We start from the raw sequence: 27,155 nt of genomic DNA on the forward strand, positions 1-27,155 counted from the left end.
AGTCAGAAGTCAGAAGTCAGAAGTCAGAAGTCAGAAGTCAGAAGTCAGAAGTCAGAAGTCAGATGTCAGAAGTCAGAAGTCAGAAGTCAGAAGTCAGAAGTCAGAAGTCAGAAGTCAGAAGTCAGAAGTCAGAAGTCAGAAGTCAGAAGTCAGAAGTCAGAAGTCAGAAGTCAGAAGTCAGAAGTCAGAAGTCAGAAGTCAGAAGTCAGAAGTCAGAAGTCAGAAGTCAGAAGTCAGAAGTCAGAAGTCAGAAGTCAGAAGTCAGAAGTCAGAAGTCAGAAGTCAGAAGTCAGAAGTCAGAAGTCAGAAGTCAGAAGTCAGAAGTCAGAAGTCAGAAGTCAGAAGTCAGAAGTCAGAAGTCAGAAGTCAGAAGTCAGAAGTCAGAAGTCAGAAGTCAGAAGTCAGAAGTCAGAAGTCAGAAGTCAGAAGTCAGAAGTCAGAAGTCAGAAGTCAGAAGTCAGAAGTCAGAAGTCAGAAGTCAGAAGTCAGAAGTCAGAAGTCAGAAGTCAGAAGTCAGAAGTCAGAAGTCAGAAGTCAGAAGTCAGAAGTCAGAAGTCAGAAGTCAGAAGTCAGAAGTCAGAAGTCAGAAGTCAGAAGTAAGAAGTCAGAAGCCAGAAGTCAGAAGTCAGAAGTCAGAAGTCAGAAGTCAGAAGTCTGAAGTCAGAAGTCAGAAGTCAGAAGTCAGAAGTCAGAAGTCAGAAGTCAGAAGTCAGAAGTCAGAAGTCAGAAGTCAGATGTCAGAAGTCAGAAGTCAGAAGTCAGAAGTCAGAAGTCAGAAGTCAGACGTCAGAAGTCAGAAGTCAGAAGTCAGACGTCAGAAGTCAGAAGTCAGAAGTCAGAAGTCAGAAGTCAGAAGTCAGAAGTCAGAAGTCAGAAGTCAGAAGTCAGAAGTCAGAAGTCAGAAGTCAGAAGTCAGAAGTCAGAAGTCAGAAGTCAGAAGTCAGAAGTCAGAAGTCAGAAGTCAGAAGTCAGAAGTCAAAAATCAGAAGTCAGAAGTCAGAAGTCAGAAGTCAGAAATCAGAAGTCAGAAGTCAGAAGTCAGAAGTCAGAAGTCAGAAGTCAGAAGTCAGAAGTCAGAAGTCAGAAGTCAGAAGTCAGAAGTCAGAAGTCAGAAGTCAGAAGTCAGAAGTCAGAAGTCAGAAGTCAGAAGTCAGAAGTCAGAAGTCAGAAGTCAGAAGTCAGAAGTCAGAAGTCAGAAGTCAGAAGTCAGAAGTCAGAAGTCAGAAGTCAGAAGTCAGAATTCAGACGTCAGAAGTCAGAAGTCAGAAGTCAGAAGTCAGACGTCAGAAGTCAGAAGTCAGAAGTCAGAAGTCAGAAATCAGAAGTCAGAAGTCAGAAGTCAGAAGTCAGAAGTCAGAAGTCAGAAGTCAGAAGTCAGAAGTCAGAAGTCAGAAGTCAGAAGTCAGAATTCAGAAGTCAGAAGTCAGAACTCAAAAGTCAGACGTCAGAAGTCAGAAGTCAGAAGTCAGAAGTCAGAAGTCAGAAGTGAGAAGTCAGAAGTCAGAAGTCAGAAGTCAGAAGTCAGACGTCAGAAGTCAGAAGTCAGAAGTCAGAAGTCAGAAGTCAGAAGTCAGAAGTCAGAAGTCAGAAGCCAGAAGTCAGAAGTCAGAAGTCAGAAGTCAGAAGTCAGAAGTCAGAAGTCAGAAGTCAGAAGTCAGAAGTCAGAAGTCAGAAGTCAGAAGTCAGAAGTCAGAAGTCAGAAGTCAGAAGTCAGAAGTCAGAAGTCAGAAGTCAGAAGTCAGAAGTCAGAAGTCAGAAGTCAGAAGTCAGAAGTCAGAAGTCAGAAGTCAGAAGTAAGAAGTCAGAAGTCAGAAGTAAGAAGTCAGAAGTCAGAAGTCAGAAGTCAGAAGTCAGAAGTCAGAAGTCAGAAGTCAGAAGTCAGAAGTCAGAAGTCAGAAGTCAGAAGTCAGAAGTCAGAAGTCAGAAGTCAGAAGTCAGAAGTCAGAAGTCAGAAGTCAGAAGTCAGAAGTCAGAAGTCAGAAGTCAGAAGTCAGAAGTCAGAAGTCAGAAGTCAGAAGTCAGAAGTCAGAAGTCAGAAGTCAGAAGTCAGAAGTCAGAAGTCAGAAGTCAGAAGTCAGAAGTCAGAAGTCAGAAGTCAGAAGTCAGAAGTCAGAAGTCAGAAGTCAGAAGTCAGAAGTCAGAAGTCAGAAGTCAGAAGTCAGAAGTCAGAAGTCAGAAGTCAGAAGTCAGAAGTCAGAAGTCAGAAGTCAGAAGTCAGAAGTCAGAAGTCAGAAGTCAGAAGTCAGAAGTCAGAAGTCAGAAGTCAGAAGTCAGAAGTCAGAAGTCAGAAGTCAGAAGTCAGAAGTCAGATCCAATCTGACTGCTATTCAAATTCCCGCCCGGAATCCGGTGGAAAAATCATCACGAACTCTGCAATCTCGATCCGAACTGCTCACGGTAGCGGCAGCAGCAACAGCAGTATCAGAAGCAGCTCAGCCATCCCGAAGTCGCTCTGCAAACTTCGTGGCACTTCCTGACCGAACCGGTCGTTCAGTTTCTCTTGAGCCGTATCAGTAGACGGTCGATAAAACGGGAAAAACTCCAGTCGTTAGAACTGCTTCGGGAAAGCATTGCCTGTGTGTGTTATAAGTGGCTGTTTGTTGTGCTGCAGCATTCGTTTGCCTGGCAGGTGTTATCTGTGGGGTAGTGAATAGTAAGTGAGCAATCCTGTCAGCAACGGTACTGTTGCAGATGTGTGAACAATGGCAAAAATCCATGAATTTTTCTCTTGTTAAGTGCATAAATTTTATATGAGAAAACGAAAACCTGTATTCAAGTTGGTTCAAGAAAGTTGTTTCCTGAGTCGGAGACTTTTGTGCTTCTGATTAGAGGTTTTTTTTCTTCTCAATCTGTGAAGTAATGGTGAGATGATTTTTTCTTAACATTGACGAATGCGAGATGAAATAAATTTCCCGAACGTCGCGGTGAGTGGTGAGTGCCGAGAGTGCTGAGAGATTTCGGCCCACGTGAGATGAAGGGAGCCTAATCAGCTGTCTGGTTGGGACGAACGTTTTCCATCCTCCGACGGGTCGCAATCAGAGCCACCAGTCAGCTTGGTGTTAGTTTCCCGAGTGATGCCCCAGAGTTTCGAACCCGTCTGCGGCAGTGTTAGTTATCAGGGTTTGTTGTGTATGTCAGAAAGAACAGAACCAACTGCAAACAAAACCTGTAAAAGAGAACGCGTCTGAAGAACGAAACGTGACTTCTGCTCGTGTTCTGTGTCTCTCGTCCGAGAAATACCATTTTCACCTGTTCTCGGTTGTGGCGAAGAATAGGCAGAATTAAGGGAAACATTGTGTAATTTATATCGCTACCGACCGCGCAATAGAAGAAACTGTGGATTCTGGTTTCCCATTATTGGCGCTAGCAAAGAATCTTGGAACGGCGTGAAAGAAAATTAAATTTTAGAGGTTTTCCGTGTTACTGGGAATGATCCACACTGCTAGGCAACGCCGTAGGGTGCAGGGTTGATGCCGACGCTGGTGTACGTGACGAATCGTAGCAAGCTGTTTTGACGTAGCCGGATTTTGGCCGTATTGAGCACGAGGTAAGTGTGAAAAATCTTCAACCGCATTTTTCGAAAAGTATTGTCGTGAAGAAAAAATGCGGATGGTGCTGGCGGGAATGTTTAAATGTTTTGCCGTCTCATCGTGATGGATGCGATAGGACCAGGGTTCAGTTTAAACTTTTCGGGTTATGGCTTAGAACAAAAGAGGAAGAAGTTGCGCTCTAGTTGATGGACTAGTTTCTTTTTTCGTCGTCGCTTCCGGAAGTGTTTGTTGTTTATTCACTTCGGAAGAAGACCTATTTTTCAAAACATTTTAATTGAACGAATTCTGAATATTAATATGAAACTTGAAATGTTAAAAATAAACATAAATATGCATAATATTTCTAGTTTCCCAAACAAATTACTCAGGAAAAATTATGCACCCTACCTTACATACGATTCAATTGCTCATAAATTGTACAGGTTCCGACCGAAATTTGATCTCGGCTATCAAGTGCCACTGTATGAATTAATAAGTACCAATTATCCGTCGAGCAGATATCTGCTTCTATGGCTCAGCCGATTAAAGGACTTACTTAGCGATCTAATGTTTCTCGGTTCAAATCGCGCTGTTGTTTTCGATTTTTTTGTTTTATTTCGATGAATCTCAGGCTATGCCATTTCCAAATCACAGAGTACATGTTCTTGAATATAAATGAGCTTGAATGAGAGTTTTTCGAACTGTGTAGTTTTTACGGCCGTAATAAAGTATATTAAATTACTACACAGACAGTTATTATATGGTTGTAACATGCCATACTCGCTATGAAAGCTTCATGTCTACTTTTTAATCACTAATATGTACTAGGTGCACATGAGTTATTCTTCCCTTTTGTATTCAATTGATCAGTGCCTAACAGTTCAAATCGGATTAAATGCAAAACCTAACAGGTGCCACATTCAGACTAGAGATGGTCTTCAAACCGTACCCGACCCGAACCCGAGATTAATCTTTTTTCCAAATCCAAATCCGACCAGCATCCAATAAAAAAATCTTTACCCGTACCCGACCCGAACCCGAAAAAAACAGAAACCTGACCTTTTTAAACCGAACCCGACCCGTACCCGTTGAAAATGAAAAAATCGGCATCCGTACCCCACCCGAAATCGACAGACATATATTTTTTTTGTGCACGAACCCAACCAATACCCGTCGGGTTTCGGGTACAAATACCCGAAACCAGACCATCTCCAATGTAGACCTCTTTTAATACTACTAGTGGTGTGAAAATGCCGTTTTAACTTTTTTATAAATATAAAACTTAGATATAGCATTCGCTCAAACTTCGAAAAACTTTTCCAAAAACTTCCAAGTGTCATGCACCAATCGATTCAGCTCGACGAACTGAGCAAACGACTGTGCAAAATTAAGAGGCGTGTATCTCAGAGATGGCTGGATCAATTTTGATCAAACTGATTTCAAATAAAAGGTCTTACTGGCAGTATTCACACTATTTTCTTATGTTTTAGATCTGATGATTACTTTCCGAGTTATACAAACTTTTATGTAAAAAATTGTAGTTTTGCCTTTCTCATATAGAAAGGCTATACAATCACTGAAAAAAAAGACTGTTGAACAGAGGCCCGCAGGGCCGAATGTCATACACCATTCGACTCAGATCGATGAGCTGAGCAAATGTCTGTGTGTGTGACAAATATGGTCACTAACTTTTATCGAAGATGACTTAACCGATTTTCACAAACTTAGAGTCAAATGAAAGGTCTCACGATCCCATACAAAGTTCCTAAATTTCATTAAAATCTGACTTCCGATTCCGATTTACAGGGTGATATGCTCCAAAAATGTGAAAATAATGTCACTCACTTTTTTCGGAGATGGCTTAACCAATTTTCACAAACACAGATTCAAATGAAAGGTCTTATGGTTCCATACAAAGTTCCTGAATAACATTTAGATCCGAATTCTGGTTTCGGAATTACAGGATGATATGCACCAAAAAATATGAAATTAATGTCACTATATTTCCTCGAAGATGGTTGAACTTATGGTTCCAATCAAAGTTCCGGAATTTCCTTTGGATCCAACTACCGGTTTCAGTTCGGTTTTACATCTCATCCAAGTCAGTCGATAAAACAAAACCGCTTACGTTCGGGACAGAAGAATCCAAGTACAGTATTGTGTAGTGAACAATAGAACGACCTCGAAAATGAGTGAACCAAACGAACAAAAGCTACCGCCGACACGAAAGAATACAACTGTTGTTGACTTCAGGCAGTGCAAAATTCGACCTTCGATACGAGAACTTGAAGGTTTGCTTAAGAAGCAAATGCATCTTGACATTGAACGTGTGCATTTACTTCAATGCAATAAGTAGAATAATGTTGTTTATATCCAGTTTTACAAAGATTTAGATGCAATTCAATTCGCAAAAGACAATAACAATGTGCACTATGTGGAGCACGAGAACATTAAGTAAAACATTTCAGTATATAAGGATGATAGTGCTATAGAAGTGCGTGTGCATGATCTTCACTCAAGCGTCACCGATTCTTATATTCGCAAAAATATGTCCCAATACGGAAAGATTCTCTGTATCGAAAAAGAAAAGTGGAAGAATTTTTTCTCCGGTATTCTAAATGGCCATTTTTTCAGAATGCCATTATTTTGGCAATCCTTCTATAATTACGTATGTCTGATTTTGAGCCCGATACTAAGAAGGAGGATTTCCTTCTCAGTATCGGGCTCAAAATTGTTTCGAAGATTAGATCAAGTGCTGGCAAAAGTGTGCTGCAGTCGATGGGGAGGACTTTGAAGGGTATCAAAAGTTTGATGAATGATCTTGTATTATTAATTTTCTGAATAATTTTCGTTAACTTTTTGATCAAGGTAGTATTGTACAATATATTCGAGAGCACTTCGACCTGCTTCAACTCAAGATATCTCATTCGTGCGAAATACCTTACAGACGAGCTTTTTTTCAGGTTTGCGAACAGTCAGTAGTCGCTGGGAGCCAAATCTGACAAATACGGTGGATGTTGGATGAATGGTTTGTTACGTTTAAACATGGTAAAACACCTGTTCAGAATCATCAACACGATCTCATTTTTGTCAACAGTGAGCAAACGTGGCACCTACATTGAACAGAACTTTCTCATAGTCAAATGCTCATGCAATATAAAGCCAACACGTTCTTTTGATATCTTCACGATGTCATCAAACTCACGAAACTTCGCTTTTCGATCATTCAGAACGATTTTGTCCACTCCGTTCTGCATCATCGGTGTCTCTACGATCACGTTTGAAGTTAGCAAACCAACGTTTTATTGTTTTTTTTTCTGATGAAGCGAAGTTTTTAAGCTGTTGCTTCGTTTGAACTGTATTTTTCCCACAGTGTAAAAGTAAAACTTTCGGTTTTTTGACAGTATCTGTCACACTTGACCTTGAAAACAGAATATGTTTCCAAACTTAGATTCCACACGGTAATAGCTATCCAACAAGCCATAGATTGTTGAAATCCGTCCATTTTTAACGGAGATATAGACATTTTTGTGTGAGCGACTTTTCCCCCTATTCCAACTGTAGAAGTTTTGAGTATTGTATGACAAAGCAATGCAACGTGAAACACGATTCTTTATACTATTACATACAATTGTTTCTTAGTACCATGAAGACTGTGTACAGGATCATTTTTCATGACTTTTTGCCTCGGACCGATTTTAGCATGGTTCATTTTTGGCAACATAATAGTTCGAATATGACATGTAAACCAGATGATGGAAGCATTTTCAAGTTGAAAGTAATGCTATAATTATATTTATTTGAACTACTTAAAGTAATAAATGCTGGAAGAACATACCATTCGAATCAGTTCGTCGAGATTAGGAAATGCGTGTATGACAAATAATTTCACTCAATTTTCTCAATTTTCAGACGTTTTCCACAAACTCAGATTCATATGAAAAGTCGTATGCTCCCGAACAAGGTTCCTGAACTGTGTTTGGATCCGACTTCTGGTTCCGGAACTACAGGATGATATGTGAAAAGGAATTAATATTGTGTAACTTATTTTTCTTGTAGATGGCTGAACCGATCTAAGATTCAAATGAAATATAAGATTCAAATGAAAAATTTAACATCTTGCTTTTCAGTCAGATCCAACTTCCGGTTTAGGGGATACTGGGTGATTAGTATGAAAATGTCTATTTCACATAAATAATCAGGTATATCGGGTTGGCAGATTTGGATAGTGGATAAACAAATAAACTTATTTAAGTTTTAGTGGTTTTAGATTTCGGTTCGGAAGGTACCCAAAATTTTTATTCGCACTACGATTTCTCAAAGATGACTTCACTGATTTATAAACATTTCGAAACAAATGTAAACTATACAGCTACTCAGGTGAATTTATCTGATTTCGGCTACACCGATTTTTGAACTCCGGTTCCAGTATCGAATCGGTTCTCAAAGCTCAATCGTTTCTCTAAAAAACCAAATCGACAAAGACAAAATTAATTAATTTTATCCAATTCTGACATCCGATTACAGGATGAAGAATTTTTAAAATGACCGATATAGAAGATGACAATACCGAAAAGCTTTAAAGTTGGACTCAAAACTATTGCAATTTATTCATCACATACGAGTCTGTTAGGGTTATGCTGGTTCCTGAGTACTGGCTCTAGAAGTACCTTAAATAACCATAAGCTCTTAATTTAAACTTACTTCGACATATCATGGAATGTTCGATCGATTGTCACACGTTTAGATTCAAATTCGATCCGATTTGCAGTTTCGACATAACAGAGTAATGAGTGATTAAAATCTCAAATTGCCGCTTAAATCAACGGTCATTAAAATTATGTCATGAGAACTAAAACACTCTAAACACATGTGGATTGATACAAAAGGTATCATCTCACTGCTAGGTGGATTCAGCACGTTTTTATACCTCAACCCAGCGAGCTCTGCACTTGAGTTGCATGAACTACTAGCACTGAGCATTGTGCGTTTCCTTCTTATAGAACTGAAATGGAGACGCATGGTCAATTGTTATATGTAGTTTTATTTATGCAGAGAAATGGAGACTGCTTAAAATAACAAAATCAGTTAGTAGATTTTTAAATCTGATTTATGTTAATTTAAAGCTAGAATATGGTTGTTTCAAATCAATTTCTCCCTTCAACATCAACAATGATCTCTGTTTGATGTTAATCAAAAGTTTGTTCAAGCTGATTTTATTGTTTGAATTAATCATCTATTTATTGCATATCAACAAAAGTACAGTAGGTAATACTGGCAACATCTAAGCTGATTCAATTCTGCTTTACCTTTATGTTAAGAAACAATTTGATTCATTTTATCTATGATCTTAATTGGTACAACAAAGTTTAGTGTTCAAATAAACCGAATCAGTTTTATTTCTTATAAACTAGAGCAATTTTTTTGCACCAGTGAAAAGTTTGTAAAAAAAGTCTTTTTCTTGGGGCTTTTCAATAATCTAAGCGTAATTATTGATAAATAATGATATAAGAAACTGCACCACATTTCATAACACGTATTTTCATAATAAATATTTCTTCTACCTTGACCGGACTGAAAGGGCACCGAATCATTGGATACTATAAAAATTAGTACACCAGGGCTTGATTGTGGTATGTTAATATTTGGAATATCATAAATATGAGTAATTGGAATTGCTAAAACAAACATTGAAGAAAAACCTATCAAAATCAATCCTTCAAATCATTTTACTCTTGAAAACTAAATTAATTAATTAACTTCATATCTTTCCATTTCTTTCAACTGCCAAGTTTATAAACTGAGCAATTCCAGAAATGCTTAGCAGATCATCAGACTCGACCTTCTCAGATTTGGATGAAACTTTGCACATGGCTTCAGTATGGCAAACCATAAGTTTTGAACCGATGGAGAGATCAATCCGACTCACGACTGATTTTTAAAAAGGGCGTATGTATTTTTGCATTTCACAAAAATTGCCCTTTTCAAATCGTTGTAACTCGGAAACCGTTAATTGAACAAAAATGGCGTTCAGAAAGAAGTTGTAGGGAATCGAATGGGCACTCTAAAAAAATATACACTGAATAAAAATTTTGATTTTTTTTCTCAATAATTACAAAATAATCCGAAAAAGTTAAATAAATAAAAGCATGGTTTAAATTTTTTTTTTGAACATTTATATTTCTATGCTGTTATTAAAACCTACAGATTAATGGCTATCCCATCCGTGCCTTTTGAAAAATGAAGAAGTTACAGCTAAAACAATTTACAGATATATTCGAAATTTCGTCGTGCCATTCGCTTTAAATTACCCCCGAGTGCATCACATGGTCCTTTACCATGAGAAGTTGCAAAAAATGTCACTCAGCATCAATGTTATACATTGATTTAAATTTACAGAGACTTGCAAAAATTTTTCTGTTTTTGTGCTGCGAGGCAGCTCCGTCAGACATAAATAAAACCTTAAATATAATTAAGAATTATTCATGTACATGTAATAATTGTAGATATAGCAAGCAAATAAACAATTCATGGAAATATAAAAAATGGTGTTATAATTAAATATCCAAGTATCTCAAGAACAGCTACTTTTAGAAGAAAGGATATCATGAACAAATTTATTGCCTTTAACCCGTAGAATGATATTTTACTGTTTAAATAATAATCTTTCAACGAGAACTTGAAATTTCGAATATATATGTAAATTGTTTTAGCTGTAACTTCTTCTTTTTTCAAAAGGCACGGTTGGGATAGCCATCAATCTGTAGGTTTAAATAAGAGCTTTAAACTAAAAACTATCAAAAAAATCGAAACCTTGATTACTTTTAAATTTAATTGTTTTGGTTCATTTTGAAATTATTGAGAAAAAAAATCAATTTTTTTTTCAGTGTATATATTTTTATGCCCTATTGATTCCCTACAACTTCTTCCTGGACGCAATTTTGGTACGATGAACGGTTTCCGAATCACAACGAGTCCCGTAAACTGTTTTAGCTGTAACTTCTTCATTTTTCAAAAGGCACGGATTGGATAGCCATCAATCTGTAGGTTTTAATAACAGCTTTAAAATAAAAATTATAAAAAAAATTAAAACCATGCTTTTTTTTAATATAACTTTTTCGGATTATTTTGTGAATTATTGAGAAAAAAAATAAAAATTTTTCAGTCTATATTTTTTTAGAGTGCCGAATCGATTCCCTACAACTTCTTCCTCAACGCCATTTTTTTAAATTAACGGTTTCCGAGTTACAACGATTTGAAAAAGGCAATTTTTGTAAAATGCAAAAATACATACGCCCTTTTTAAAAATCAGTCGTGAGTCGGATTGACCTCTCAATCGGTTCAATACTTATGGTTTGAAATACTAAAGCCATGTGCAAAGTTTCATCCAAATCGGAGAAGGTCGATTCTGATTTTGTCACTTTTTCGTCTTCTCATTCCTGGAATTGCTCATCTTCGAAACTTTTGGGTTTTGTGAGCTATCACAGTTCCACGACGATGAAGTGGTAACGTACTCTACTAGCGATTAAAAGAACGCCGGTTTCGAATCCTGCCTGAGAGCATATCTTTTCGCCAATGTCTTCTATATATGTGCAAGAAATTTCTCGTTGCCTAACTCAGAGAGAGAGTTTGACATCACGAAAAAGATAAGAAAAGAGTTATATGCACAAACTAGGCACAAACCGGTTCCACTAAATAATCCCGAAATGATTGGGGAAATCAACTAGTTTTTATGCATCTCTTAACTAACAATCTTCCGACTCCGACAGCGAACCCCAACTGGTTAGTTATGTACGGTTCAGTGACAAAAAAGCAATTTTATTCCTGTTTCGTTGAGAGTTTCTTACGCTGACTACGGGATAGCACCGCTTATGTATTCATTCCGTTCGGTCGTTTGAACAAGAGCAGGACAATTTTTTTCCCGAAATTTGCCCAGCAAGTCGACTGCAACGACCCGGAGGGGATTATTTTCTAATTACCTCTGTCAACAACAGAACGTGCAACGTGTTCCGGCCACGCTTTCGGTATCATCTGTTTGCCCGTATAAAAAACCATAAGACATTGTTTCCCGTTCATTTTCGTTATAATTTCCAAGAAGAAAGAAACAATTCATTTTCACCCAATTCCCAACTCTCGCAGCATCGCTAGAAAGGTGGTCGACGGTTCAACCGGGGAAGTGAATTTATTCCATCCGGCAACGAAGTTGGCGAAAACAGGAAGGTCAATCTCCGCATCGGAATGCAGTGCCTCGGCTCGCCTTTGTATAAGCGAAGATTTCAAGATTCACGAACATAAATTCAACATAACACCGGTCCGGTGTGGTAAACAAAAATTAAGCTTTCGATCGATCTCGATAAGACGGGAAATTTGATCCTAATAATGCAGGGTCTTTCCAAAAGGATTAATATTTGTCCCGTCGTCGACGGCTGAGCATCGTCGTTGTTTGCGGGAAAGTGGCAACGTCTGGTCCGAAGGATGATCGTAACCAGCAATAAACGGGGACCGAGTGTGCGAAGAAGACGCACTGTTATTTTTATATTCTCAAGAAGGTTTTTGCAAAAGAAAAAAAATCAAAATCGGGCTTCCTTCAGTCACGCGCAGTTGCACCGATGGAATGATAATAAACCGAGAACAGACAGAGCAAAAAAAAAACGGCTTTCTCAAAAACGAAAAAGTAAATATGCTCGCTCGAAATGTTTGCACTCACTCGAAGTCTGCTAATTCGATGTTTTTGCTGTGGAAATCGGGATTGAGATTTATTTCCTTTGTGAATGAATGGCTTCCGAACTGCTTCAGTACGTGTTTTTCACATCAAAAAGAACGTTGTCGTTTCTACATACCGATGGCATTTTGAATCGATCGAAATATCAGATTGGAAGCAATTTTGTCGAAAAATAATGGTTGAAAGTTTTCAACGTCTGACAGCTTGAACGAGATTAGTTAGTTAGTTAGTTTGTAATTGTACAACCATTTGTCATCACCATCCTAAATTCCAATGCCATTTGCGAGTAGTTTTTTGACAAGCTATAAAAAAATTCAAAAGACCAAAAATCTGATGTTCTAGCAAGAAATTTGCACTTGTGGACTTAAAACCAATTAAGTTTTTCCACAAATAATACGAAAGATTCGATGAAATGATGCATTTTCATTTTTCATACTAGCTCACAAAGGTACTAATACTCGTTCACAAGATAAGAAAAATGGAAGGTCTTGTACTGCCCTTCTATGCACAATTGTCCCATATGCAGTCTGTTACATAAGACCGACGTCACTGTTGTACGAAAATGAAAAGACTCAACACGAAAATACGTTTGAATATTGTTTTATTAGATCAAAAAACTTCCATGCAAATACATGCAAAAATATTTTGTGCAAGATTTTGTGCATATCTTTCTGAAAACGACCTCCAAATTTAGTTAATTCGACGAACAAGCTGGTTCAAATTGTGTGGTCGGTTTTGCCCAAACTTCATCTTCATTTGAACCCAAACGTTCTCAAGGTCAGTTCAAAGGCCAATCCAAAGTCACGACACGTTTCAAGACGTTTTCGCTCATGTTTTTCACTGAACATCGATTTTCGCAAAATACTTCAAAATTTCATATTATTTGCGATCAAATGTCTGCCAACAGTTCCGTACGATATATTTAAACCTTTTTGGACAAATTTGGAAGCACCTTCGCGCAAAGTGATCTCTTCAAAAACAGGTCACAAATCACTTTTTCATTTTTTTACGACAATACACCGACAGAACCGCGATTTGGAAAGTCGTCGACATTTTTTACCTCTTTAAAACGATTCACCCACTTACTCACAAACTGTTTCGACTTTTGCATGTATTTCGCCGCGGCAGCTTGGGTCGTTTTGGGACCTTTCGGTTGTGAGCACAAAAAAACTGCCTCAAAATCATCAGTAATATGATGATCACTCTAAGAGAGTATGTGCAAAATCTTATTTCGTTCCATATCACCATATTCAATGAAAAGTTGATGAGAATGATTTTGAATGATTATCATTTCATTATCATGTGCGAGTTTATGGTTCATTGCTATAGTGATATGGAACGTAATGAGATTTTGCGCATACTCTTTTTGAGTGATCATATTACTGATGATTTTGAAGCAACCTCCTTTTACGTAGTATTCGATTTACGTAACAAATCCCAAATAAAGTAATAAATTTTCCAATTATTTGAAATGTCCTGTCAGTGAAAAAAATCAAACGTTCGTTTGTTTAGACAACAATAACAAAATATAAATAACGTTTGTTTAGACAACAATGGCAAACGATACAAATGCCACGCCTAAGTCTTCTAAGACTTAATTCTTATAATGTAATCAAACAAAAATAAACAGGAACGTCTTCCAATTGGTCTTCTACCGAAAACAATTTATTAGCAGGTAGATCAGCCACGTCATCATCATCTTCTAATGACAGTTACGCTAGTGTGACAGGTAGACAACTACCTACCAGTAATCCATCGATGCCAAATACCGATGGCATTTTGAATCGATCGAAATATCAGATTGGAAGCAATTTTGTAGAAAAATAAGGGTTGAAAGTTTTCAACGTCTGACAGCTTGAACGAGATTAGTTAGTTGGTTAGTTTGTAATTGTACAACCATTTGTCATCACCATCCTAAATTCCAATGCCATTTGCGAGTAGTTTTTGACAAGCTATAAAAAAATTCAAAAGACCAAAAATCTGATGTTCTAGCAAGAAATTTGCACTTGTGGACTTAAAACCACTTAAGTTTTTCCACAAATAATACGAAAGATTCGATGAAATGATGCATTTTCATTTTTCAAACTAGTTCACAAAGGTTCTATTATTCGTTCACAAGATAAGAAAAATGGAAGGTCTTGTACTGCCCTTCTACGCATATTTGTCCCATATGCAGTCTGTTACATAAGACGGTGGTTACTGTTGTACGGAAATGAAAAGACTCAACACGAAAATACGTTTGAATATTTTTTTATTAGATCAAAAAACTTGCATGCAAATACATGCAAATATATTTTGAGCAAGATTTTGCGTATATCTTTCTGAAAACGATCTCCAAATTTTGATAATTCGGCGAACAAGCTGCTTCAAATTGTGTGGTCAGTTTTTCCCAAACTTCATCTCCATTTGAACCCAAACGTTCTCAAGGTCAGTTCAAGGGCCAATTCAAGGTCACGACACGTTTCAAGACGTTTTCGCTCATGTTTTTCACTGAACATCGATTTTCGCAAAATACTTCAAAATTTCATATTATTTGCGATCAAATGTCTGCCAACAGTTCCGTACGATATATTTAAACCTTTTTTGGACAAATTTGGAAGCACCTTCGCGCAAAGTTGTTGATGTCAGACTCTTCAAAAACAGGTCACAAATCACTTTTTAATCTTTTTCCGACAATACACCGACAGAACCGCGATTTGGAAAGCCGTCGACGTTTTTTCACCTCTTTAAAACGATTCACCCACTTACTCACAAACTGTTTCGACTTTTGCATGTATTTCGCCGCGGCAGCTTGGGTCGTTTTGGGACCTTTCGGTTGTGAGCACAAAAAAAAACTGCCTCAAAATCATCAGTAATATGATCACTCAAAGAGAGTATGTGCAAAATCTTATTTCGTTCCATATCACCATATTCAATGAAAAGTTGATGCATGGCTGATAATCGTGAGAATGATTTTGAATGATTATCATTTCATTATCATGTGCGAGTTTATGGTTCATTGCTATAGTGATATGGAACGTAATGAGATTTTGCGCATACTCTTTTTGAGTGATCATATTACTGATGATTTTGAAGCAACCTCCTTTTACGTAGTATTCGATTTACGTAACAAATCCCAAATAAAGTAATAAATTTTCCAATTATTTGAAATGTCCTGTCAGTGAAAAAAAATCAAACGTTCGTTTGTTTAAAAAAAACAAAAAAACAAAAAAAAAACAGGAACGTCTTCCAATTGGTCTTCTACCGAAAACAATTTATTAGCAGGTAGATCAGCCACGTCATCATCATCTTCTAATGACAGTTACGCTAGTGTGACAGGTAGACAACTACCTACCAGTAATCCATCGATGCCATTCGCTTCTTTAAACGAAGTCGATTTAGGCGACATTACGAACATTAGAAAAAAACAACTTTTTCAAATGATCATCCGAATGATTTCGGCTTCATCACTTTTTGAAGCATTTCAAGTTGGATGGCAATGCCAATAATATTATCATGAATTTGAAATTTACTAATGTTGGTTTAGAATTAGTGAGACATCAAATTAGAATGCTCGATATTTAAAATCGAGTGAAGATGAGTTTTATAATTTTCTCAAAGCTCACAAAATTCATATTACCATTGTGACAAAAACATTTCTAAAAACAAATGTCAAATTGAAAAACAATCCACATTATGTGATTCATCGATTTGACAGGTTTACTGGAATGGTTGGTGGAGTTGCCATTTTTGTCCAACGGCAAATTAAACATCGAATTTTACCTTTTTACGATACCAAAGTTATTGAAAGCTTGAGAATCGAAGTTGAAACCATTCATAAAATTTATTTCATCGCTGGAGCATATTTGCCATTTCAATGCAATTTCTTTAAAGGCGATTTGTAATAGGGTACTTAAACGCAAAGCATGTCCAGTGAAATTATAGGCAAAATAATCGTTATGGAAAAATACTTCATAATCAGCTCTCTGTTGGTTACTTTACAGTTCTTTATCTCAGTAATCCGTCTTGTTTCTGTTCCGTGAAAAACCCCTTTTCAGTTGATCTGGTTCTAACAGATCAAAGTCACATTTGTAGCTAACTGATTGACTCAGACCATCTTCCTGTAACATTCAGACTTTCCAACGAAGCAATAATTAATCCAATTAGTTCTATATTCAACTATCATAGAGCTAATTGGTTGAAATACAGCTCTCACATTGAAAATCATGTGGATCATGAAATTATTTTAGAAAATTCTGCGGACATCGACACAGCAATAGATAATTTGAATCATTGCATTATCGATGCTAGAAATCTTTCAGTTCACAAAGCTCAAACTAAATTAAGCTCTCCTATCATCGATGACAATCTCCAACTGCTCATTCAGTTTAAGAATGTCCGTCGACGACAATATCGACGTTCTCGCGATTCTTCTATGAAAAACATAGTTAAGGGTTTACAAAAAGAAATTGAATATCGGTTGACTCTTTTGCGAAATGAAAATTTCACTAAAGAATTTGAACAAATTAAACCATATTCCAAAGCTTGCTGGAAACAGTCCAAGGTGCTTTAGAAACCTCAGAAACCAATTCCTGCTCTCAAGGAAGGAAATCAAATACTTCTTACAGATGGCGAAAAAGCTCAAAAACTTGCTCAGCAGTTCGAGAGTGTTCACAATTTTAATTTGAACGTTGTGAGTCATATTGAAAATAAAGTCTCATTGAAATACGATCATATTTCAACTCAAGTGTTGTTGCAAGATGACATTACCGAGACGAATTTTGATGAAATTAGGTCAATCATTAAGAAGTTTTCTTCTATCAGTAAACTTTACGAAAAAATTATATTGTTGAGAATGATGTCTCATATAAATAAGAATTCAATTTTTTTACCTGAGCAGTTTGGGTTTCGTCATGAACATTCAACTACTCATCAACTTGTAAGAGTAACGAACACGATAACACATGGGCTGAAAAGTGCCGGGCCCAACAAAGAAAACACGATTTTTTTGGTTCAAAAGTAACTTTATCCATCTCCATCAAGAGTAGAACAATCATTCTAGCGCCGCTCTATCATTTCAATACCACTTTTGTTGAACGATTTATCTTTTGCCTCAAAATAGGTCTCAGTTTCAGCGATAACCTCTTCATTCGTGCGAAATTTCTTTCCAGGAAGAATTTTTTTCAGATCTGCGAACAGCCAGTAGTCACTTGGAGCCAAATCTGGCGAATACGGTGGATGTGGGAGAAGTTCGAAGTTCAATTCATGTAGTTTTACCAGTGTTTTGATTGACTTGTGACACGGTGCGTTGTCTTGATGAAACCATTTATTTTCTTTACCATATGCGGTCGTTTCATTGCAATTTCAGCCTTCAGATGCTCCAATAACGCTATATAATATTCACTGATAGTGATATTTCCTTTCTCAAGATACTCGATAAATATTACACCACAAACATCCCAAAATCCCGAGGCCATAACCTTTCCAACCGGTAGTTGTGCTTTCGAGCGCTTTGGACGAGGTTGCTGTCCACTTAGATGACGATCGTTTTGATTCCGGAGTGAATCCATGTTTCATCCATTGTCACATATCGACGCAAACATTTCGGTTTGTTCCGTTTAAACATGGCCAAACACTGCTCAGAAACATCAACTTGTTCTCGTTTTTTGGTCAGCAGTGAGCAAACGCGGCACCCACTTTGGACTGTGCTTTCTCATAGTTAAACGCTGATGCAATATAAGTCATCTCTAGAAACGAAATCTATTTTTTTTTCTTCAGAAAAGTCCCCCTTTAAGATCGAGAGTAACTTTATCTATCGTAAATTTAATAACAAAGTGTTGGTTTATTTATGGAAATTCCATTAAACTCAGCCGACATACCACCATCAATTGGTTCAATTTGTTTTGATTTCGCGCTCGCATTTTATTTCAGCAATACTTCCATCACTTCTCAGCCTGCACTTAATGTTATTTTAATGGAGTTCAACTCATTCATTCTCTCCGTTACCTAATCATTCACGGTTTCACTCTTATATCCGTCCCACAAAACACCACAAAGCGCCAGTTAGAATATATAGATATAAAATACCACCAGACGTTCCAGCTTCGTTCTGTAAAAGAAAAAAAACAGTCTTCATTTCCCCTTCTGCGAAGAAAAAACTCCCTCGACAGACTTGATTATAGCTTCCGGTGTTGAGTCGAACTCGCACCGCGAAACATGGATGAATGATGCCGGGGAAAAAAGAATAACAATCTCCCGCAGACAATTTCCCCTTGTGCGGAATCGACTATCATGATTTTTGATGGAAAAATAGAATTTCACCATTTCACCACATAATTTCACGCAATTCTCGCTTATGGTCGGAGTACATTTCTGTAAGTCAGCGAGTCAGAAATATTATGACACGTACATTTACTTTCCCGGCTAAAGAAAAAAAAACAAAATAAAAACAGAAATACAGACTATAGTACTTGCTGCTGTGATAATGACAGGAAATTATTAGCGGAAGTGTTCAGGTTTGATCGTTGACCGTTGGCCTAATGTCGAGATTTAGTAATTCTAGCCCCGAAAATGATGATGAGAAAGCTTATCGCTAGCAGCTAAGATTGAAAGATAATGCGCTGCCATTATCGGGGCGGAGAAGTCAGTTTCCTTTTTTGCTTTTGGCATGTGAGAAGTTTTCTGCTGCTTCGGCTATCGTCCGTCATTGTGTGCCGGACGGAATCGACACGGGTGACTAGAACTGGCAGTCCATCAGTTTCATCAGTGGATATCACTTCCGTTTTGGGTATCGTATTGATTCCGAGGTGCTTCGCTCTCGAATGACTGACTTGAAGTGGATAAAGCTTTGTGAGTCTACGGAGGAGGGGAAATTTTGCTGCATTCCCGAATAATGATGGCTCTTGTAGTTCCTACCATCGGAACATTCGGTAACCGTATCCAAATTCATCGCATCATTTGAAACCATTTGTTCTGAGAACAAAAGTACGGGTGTGTAATGTCAGAGACATTGCTGGATATCGTGAATACGAATAAAACTGACACGATTTCTTTACACTTTCGAATTCGAATTTATAGTTGATCGATTGTGTGAATTGCGAAACTTTCCCCCTTTTCACTACTAAAATTCTCAACGATTTTTGACGTCGATTATCTCATTTCGGATTTGCATATTGGTTAGAAACTATCAAGATAGAAAGCATATTGGAAGAAACTATCAAGATGCTGTACAGGATTCATTTCTGCCTTTCAGAAGGACCAAATTGTGGAATTCTCTGCGATATTTAGCACAGTTCGAACATTTTCTCAAACGATTTTCGCACAGCGAAAAGTGTACGAAGCAAATCAAATGATTTTGGATTTTCACTAAACTGATGATTTCTACCATCGAATTTTAAAGAAGTAATCCTAATAGTTCTTTAGATAACATTTGGAGTCATTTGAACGGCACATCCGCTCGCAGTGCCAAATGATTTAACTGATTTAATGTGTCTTCTCGCCTTGCCGACCAGAAGAGAAATGAGAACTACGACTTGAGCGTTTGAGGCTTTAACCACGCAGAAGGTGCGCGCTCCGTCGCTGCTGGTTGATGATTCCACTCCCACGACGTTTGCTTCCACCGAACGCACGAAAGGAAATGATCGATTTTCGCATTTTTTTTGCATAAATATCTGTTTATTAATCTTATTTTTGTGTATTACATCAACATTTTACAGTACAAGTGTTTTGACCCTTTGGCCTTTCATCTTTGTTGTTCATACGATTCGTTATTAATAATAGGTGTTTTAGTTACTCTTGTTTTACATACTAATGTTTAATCATAATATTTATTTTAATTATTAATAAAATATCTACCTACTTATAACTATCCCTAACCTAATACGTACAAATTTTGAATTATTTGTATTTCAGAGATTGAGCACCTCTCTTCAAATTTCGTGCAGTATTGTTCCAATTTTTGTTCTAGTATATCCAAGGAAGCCATCTCATGTACTTCACTAGTCCTTGTCCAAGGGGGTAGATTTAGAATCATCTTTAAGATCTTACTTTGAATGCGCTGAAGCCTAAGTTTGTGTGTTCGTGCACAGCCCCGCCAAACAGGGACTGCGTTTTCAATTGCGGGGTAGATGATTTGTTTATAGACAGCCATCTGATTCTTCAGGCACAGTTTAGATGTTCTACAAATCAGCGGATACAGAGACCTAATGAGTATGCTGCATTTTTGGACGATTTTGTCAACATGTGACCTGAATATCAGATGTCTGTCAAAGGTGAGTCCTAGATAGATAACTTCATCGGACCATTGAATGACCTCATCACCGAATCGTATTCTGCATTCGTCTGATGGAACAAGTTTTGGAGATCTTGAATCTTGAACTTGAGTTTTTGCTGCATTGATCACAATTTTCCAGCTTGTAAAATATTCCGTTAAAGCGTCCAGACCTGTCTGTAGTTTATTCTTCAGAGCATTAATGACACGACCTTTGTAAAGAATGGCAGTATCATCAGCACCACCTGGAAGAGGTGGGATGTCTGATGTGAAAATGTTGTATAGAATGGGACCTAGGATACTTCCCTGGGGCACACCAGCAGGAATAGTAAATCTTTCTGAAAGTGCATTATTCAGAGAAACCTGGAATGCTCTATCTGCAAGATAATTTTTGATAATTTTAATAAGATACATGGGAAAATTATACCGATGCAGTTTTAACACCAGGCCATCGTGCCACACATTATCGAATGGCTTTTCAATATCCAATATTGCCATGGCAGTCGTTTTGGACACTGATTTGTTTTGCTGGATGACGTTGTTAACCCTTGTGAGTTGGTTGATGGTGGATCTTCCTTTCCGGAACCCAAACTGTTCTTCCAGAAATATATCCTGTTCATCTTCGAAAGCAAGAATTCGCCTTTGTATCGACTTTTCAAACAGCTTGGATAGGGCAGAGAGTAAGCTGATGGGCCGATAGCTCTTGGAAAAGGAAGGATCTTTCTTTTTTTGTGGACTAACAATGTTGAGTCCTAAATTGTGAGAACACACAAAATGCTGGCCTAGCGCATTTGCCTTCTCTACACGGAGAACCCTTCGATCATAAAATTGCGATATCGCAGTTTTTGATTTTTGCGTTAGTTGATTTAACTAATTTATTTTTGATTCAACCAATATGGTTTTTGATTTGCATATCTTCAAGTAGTTGAAAAATATGTTGTTTTGAATGCTGTCAAATGCCGGAGACAGTTGAAAGCAAAACAATAATCGCAATGTAGAATCAATAACTTTTTTAGTTGAAATCTGTCCGCGTCGCTTCAAAATGTCAATGAAAACAACATCGATGGTTAAAGCGTTTGGTGAAATTGTGCTCATTCGATTTGAGAAATTCATGACAACAAGTGTTTATCTAACAGCGGTGTTGTGATAAAGTTGTTTGAGATGAAAAAGATTTGGTGACAAATTAGAAAATGTTAATGAATGATCATCTCGTAATCTTTCAGGTATGCGCAAAAATTTTATGCTTCAAATTCGATCATTGATTTACTTCCAGTAGACTGTTTTACTTCCAGCTGTTTGATACCGATGATGATGTTCATGCATAAGCAATAAAACGCTTTTTGACATGAATTTAATTTATGAAAGTAACAGGAGCGAAGGGTTTCAAACACACAGAACGCGCTGCGATTGAATGGCGCGTTTGAATTGTCGTCGTAAAATTCCAATTCCCAGCGGTTGATGCACTCAAGCTCATATAAATGGACTAAAATTTTCGCAAATCAATAACATTGTTCGAATTGCAATGTCTAAAACAAATAAAACCGATTTATTTTTCAACTAACAGAATTTTGTTTCAATAACAACACCAGTTATGTCAACTAAAATATTTGTTGAAATTGAAAGGTATGTGTCCTCACTAAATGACAGCATTTTTTTTCAAACAGTTAAATTAGTTGTTTCAACCATCGTTTATGCTAATCGAAAAACAAAAATGACAGTTTAGTTAAAACAACAATCGATTAGTTGTACCAAATTTTAACCAATCGAATTCAGAAAATCAACTAATATTCTGGTTGAAATGGGATCGCGGGTGGTTCCGTGCATGAACGGAGACACGTCGAGTGCGCATACCGCCATCTACGAATGACAGTACTGCCCATACTCGCATATCAGTCCCATATCGATGTTCGCCATTTTAGAGTTAGCTTGAGGAATGAAATCTATCCTCAATATACTCTCAGAAATTGCAATAAAAGTTGAGGGTTTGTTCAGTAAAATGTGAAAAAAAATATCAACTCATGTCTGTCCCATATGAAAAATACCCGCATATCAGTCCCATTCAGTGCAAATTTCAATAATTTTATTTGCTGAAATGTTGGAATAGTAAAGGTGTATTTCCGATATTTCATGTAATAATACCATGATTTAGCAATAGGTAGCACAATATATAAAAAATTTCGGAAATAATATTTTAATCGTCTTTTTCTCGACTTGCCGATTTTCCATATGGGACTGATATGCAAGTATGGGCAGAGTAGTAGTGTGTGTAGTACTCAGCATTATTTAATTGATGCTTCGTTCAATGGCGAATATGAGGCTCCATTCCTCAAGCCTAAAAAAGCCCAAAAAAACAACAACTGGTTCTTCTGTGAGCACATTACATTCCTTTTGTAGAATTTGACCCTTCTATTTCAACAGACTTCGCAGCAGAGACTTTCAGAATCATTGCGAGGCTAGTACTATGATCCTACTGAGATTAAGAATCCTTCCAGGTCGGGGCTAGAACATACGACAACTCTTATGTGTTGCAATAGTGCGGTACACTTATAAGTCGGCTGTGAAGTATACTGAAACAGAACGTCAAGTTCCACATTGGAATGTAGTACCTCAGAGTTTGCTTTTTGCGTTTTACCGAAAAGAACTTATCTTGATGTATTACTTATTGTAATATGAGTTAAAATAAAATTATTAAGATTTAAATTTGGTGTTCAGCCACAAGTGGTGACTTTTCAGCCCTATTATATACATGACTTGGTTATTATCATTAATACTTACTTTGCTTTCACAATTCTGTGATTTTAGTGTAGGGAAAATTGTAAACTTACTTGTATTGTGTAATGGGGAAAAGGAGCTAAGCTGAGCTGAACTGAAGTAGATCGCCCGTAGTTACACTTCGTGGTTGACCGAATGAGTGGAAATGTACAATTACCCAGAAAATGAAGCTTGGGAGAAGCAAATTATTTTTACTGTATATACCCACTCACTTCTAACTGTTCTTATATTGATAAAAAATGCCGCCGGCTACGACCAAAGGCTGTGCTACTCCACGGAAGGATCTCACCAGTATCCTGTTTCACACTACTACTGATAAAATAAAATAAACACTCGCGGATGGGCCCGCTGCAGACCAATTTCAGACACCGACACAGACTGATAACACCGACAATGATATGCAGACGGTGCTTCGATCGGTTAACATCGTTGTACTTTGGGGCGGTAAATTCTCAGTCTCCGCCGCTTGAGCATTTTCAGTTTTGCGACATCTTTCAATAAATAGCACTCTCACGATGTGGTACCAAAGTGTTGCTCACAAAAAAGTCTCATTTCAAGGTGTATCAAACAGTTTACAGTAAAGTAATTGGTCGAAACAGTTATATTGTCGATTATTCGGGGAACGTTTGATCAATGGATCTATTTTTCTTTGGGTTAAACGTTAAGTACAAAGCCTAACCTTGCCAATATTTCTTAACAAGGACGTATGTAAATATAATTTAGACTGCGAGGGGATCCATTTGGTATTTTATTACTTTGTTTAGAGAGTATATATCGATATTACTTCATATCGTGTAAGGCGTTGTTGTTCGATTGATGATGTGATATCTTGCAATGCTGGCCATAAGGCTTTCTTTTGAAAAAAATAGAACAAAATGAATTAAATGTATGTATTTATAGCTAACCTCCTGACAATCGGTTGTCCGAAGTTTTAAAAGTTCCGGAAGAAATTTCGTACTTTAGTAGGAAGCACATATTAATACAAAACACGATAAAAGTGCAATGTATTCTTGGTAGCCGGCTACCCAGAGCAATTAACACATAATATTAATTTACTAACAAACAACCCCTTCCTGTGATGCATGTGGAAATGCAAAGGATTCCACGGTTTCTAGTAGTAACATGCATTAAACTAGTAATCCTTCCGTCCCAAGTAGATCTGCATTCGGACGTTGGCGGTGTCAGCATGCAGGGATCAATGCAGTTTACACAATGTGAAACAACGCTCTATTCCCAAGCAAGTAGTTTCAGAAAAACATTTTTCAAGCTCAATTGGTTTTGATCAATAACGAAGTAGCGACACATGGGCGGTCTTTAATGCTAATGCTAATAAGAGTAAATAAATATATTAAATTTCCCAAAACAAATTTGTTCAATATGGTCGATTTGTTGGTCCAAGAAATTATTACACCTTCTTGGAAACCAATCATCGGAAAGCAAAAAGGAAAACAGTTTCATATTCTGTAACGAATTGTGTATTGTGTAATGGGGAAAAGGAACTTACGTACTAACTCACTAACTAATACAGAGAGCGAGTCGATTCAATTGAAGATTGCATCGATTTTAGTCGGAATTTTCTTCTAATATTATTACATCTAATGGTCAGTTCGTGCTCGCATCGCATCCGACACAGTCGAAAATTTCTTACGGTCGCGACGACAGAAACAAAGACAATACAGTGCAGTGAACAATAGAGTGTACGAAATGGGCAAATACGATTTAACAAAGTCTGAAACTTGGCCAAATTCAATTTGTATTGATTTCAAGCGCTGCAAAGTTAGACCAGCAGCAGCCGGAATTGAAATCTTGCTCGAGAAACGAATGAATTTATGTAACGTTAATGATGTAAGTGAGATTCAATTCAACAAGGCGTCTAACTGTGTGTACATTATGTTCAAACGTGAAAAAGATGCAATTGCATTTGCTTCGGTTAATAACGGGGTACAGAGTGTTGATCATGACAATGTTAAATATCCCTGTGTACATGGTGGAAAATGCCATAGAAGTACGCGTGCATGACCTTCCCCCGCAGACCAGCGATGGGTATGTTCGGAAAAGTATGTCGCAGTACGGTGAAGTTCTTTCCATCGAAAGGGAAGTATGGCGGAATTTTTTCCCGGGTATCCGGAATGGCGTGCGAGTAGTACGTATGCAACTACGTAAAGCAATTCCACCTTACATCATTTGTGATCAAGACGGGATACATCCGTGTAAAACGTTGATTACGTATAAAAATCAATTTGTTACATGTCAGTTTTGTGAACAACCTGCACACTACGGCAAACCTTGCACTGAAACTGCGAAAACAAACAAAAACAAGGACAACCGCTCAACAACGAAAACTAGTGATTGCAGTGCTTCTGATTCGAAAACACCTCTGCCATCTAACCAACTATCAACTGCAATCAATGCACAAAGCGCATCTACATCAGCTGCAAATGAACCCAAGACTTCGATCAACAATGAAAACAAGGAAACGAAAACCACTGACAAATCCAACGATGTAGCAATGGATGATATGAGCAACGGACAAAATGACCTCCAATCTTCGCTAGAAGGAAATGGAAGCTCCTCTCCCCCTAGATGAAGGGTGACAACGAGATCCAACAATAAAAAAATAATATTATGTAACAAAAACATTGGTAAATCGGCCATGTAAAGCTATACGCAAATTGGCCTGAATAAAAATTGTTATAAAAAAAAATCTAATGGTTCTATATTTGTGAGTCTGTGTAACTCATTTTAGCATTAGCATTAGCATTAGAGACCGCCCGTGTATTGCTACTCCGTTATTGATCTGGACCAATTGAGATTGCAAAATGATTTTTTGAAGTAACATGTTTGGGAATAACACATTGTTTCACATTGTGCAAACTGTATTGAACCATGCATGCTGATCAATACCGACGCCGGCCACGTCCGAATGCAGATCTACTTGGGAGGGAAAGGATTGTTAGTTCGATGCATGTTGCTACTAAGAACCGAGGAATCCTCTGCATTCCCACATGCATCACAAGAGAGGATACTTTGTTAGTAAATGTTTTAATAATGTTATCATGTGTTTATTGCTCTGGGTAGCCGGCTACCAAGAATGTTTTTAAGTATTATCGTTTTATGTGTTACTTTGTGCTGGCAATATAATACACGAAACAGTCAATCTCCGAAATTGACAAAACTCCGGACAGCCGGGTATCATCTCACTGCTAGGTGGATTAAGCACGTTTTTATAAATGGAACTACGTGATACAAAATAAACGAGCGAATAGGATTTAGACAAAAAAGTTGATTCATTGCATTGAAATATTCTAAACAGTTATTATAAAATCATTTAAAATCACCAAACAAAGGTCAACAGATTTCACGCGCGTCTTGATTCTTTATTATTTCCGCTTTATTATTTTAATTATTTATTGAAATTATTAATTGGTTATATTAGTTGATCGATCTGGGCAGCCGGCTACCGAGAAAAATATTAATTTACTGTTTGAAATATTAATATCAAGTGTTTTTTACTATATATTCAATATACCGATATATGTTATCTCTGTTATTAACTTTGTAATATAAACGGATTTGCGCAATGGTTGATTTTTATCATTCATTTATAATCCTGAAAGACAATCAATAACATGGAAGAAGAAATCATTCCTAATAAAACTTTTCTCCGAAGCTAGACGGAAATTGATAGGTTGAATAAAGAGATGATTTAGTAAAATAGAGTAATCAGAAGTAAAACATTGAAAATATCTGATAACTGAAAGGAAAAAGAAACTCCTGCAATTGTCGCCTTTTACGACATGGAAGCAGGAACCCAGTGGATCTATTCTTGGTTCATTTTTTTCCGCCGGATTCCACACGGCATCTAGGCTGGTACAGTCCGGAG

General features: G+C 37.3%; 1 protein-coding gene across 1 annotated transcript in view; it reads left to right on the forward strand.

Annotated features, from left to right (window-relative positions):
- Positions 1-2,507: 2,507 nt before the first annotated feature.
- LOC131430331 (uncharacterized) overlaps positions 2,508-27,155 on the forward strand; it is a 494,804-nt gene continuing 470,156 nt past the window's right edge. Inside the window, exon 1 of the mRNA XM_058595215.1 lies at positions 2,508-3,547. The gene's annotated coding sequence lies outside the window, so the exon portion shown is untranslated. The remainder of the gene's footprint in view (positions 3,548-27,155) is intronic.

The sequence above is a fragment of the Malaya genurostris genome, chromosome 2 (assembly GCF_030247185.1).
Source record: "Malaya genurostris strain Urasoe2022 chromosome 2, Malgen_1.1, whole genome shotgun sequence".
NCBI lineage: Eukaryota > Metazoa > Arthropoda > Insecta > Diptera > Culicidae > Malaya > Malaya genurostris.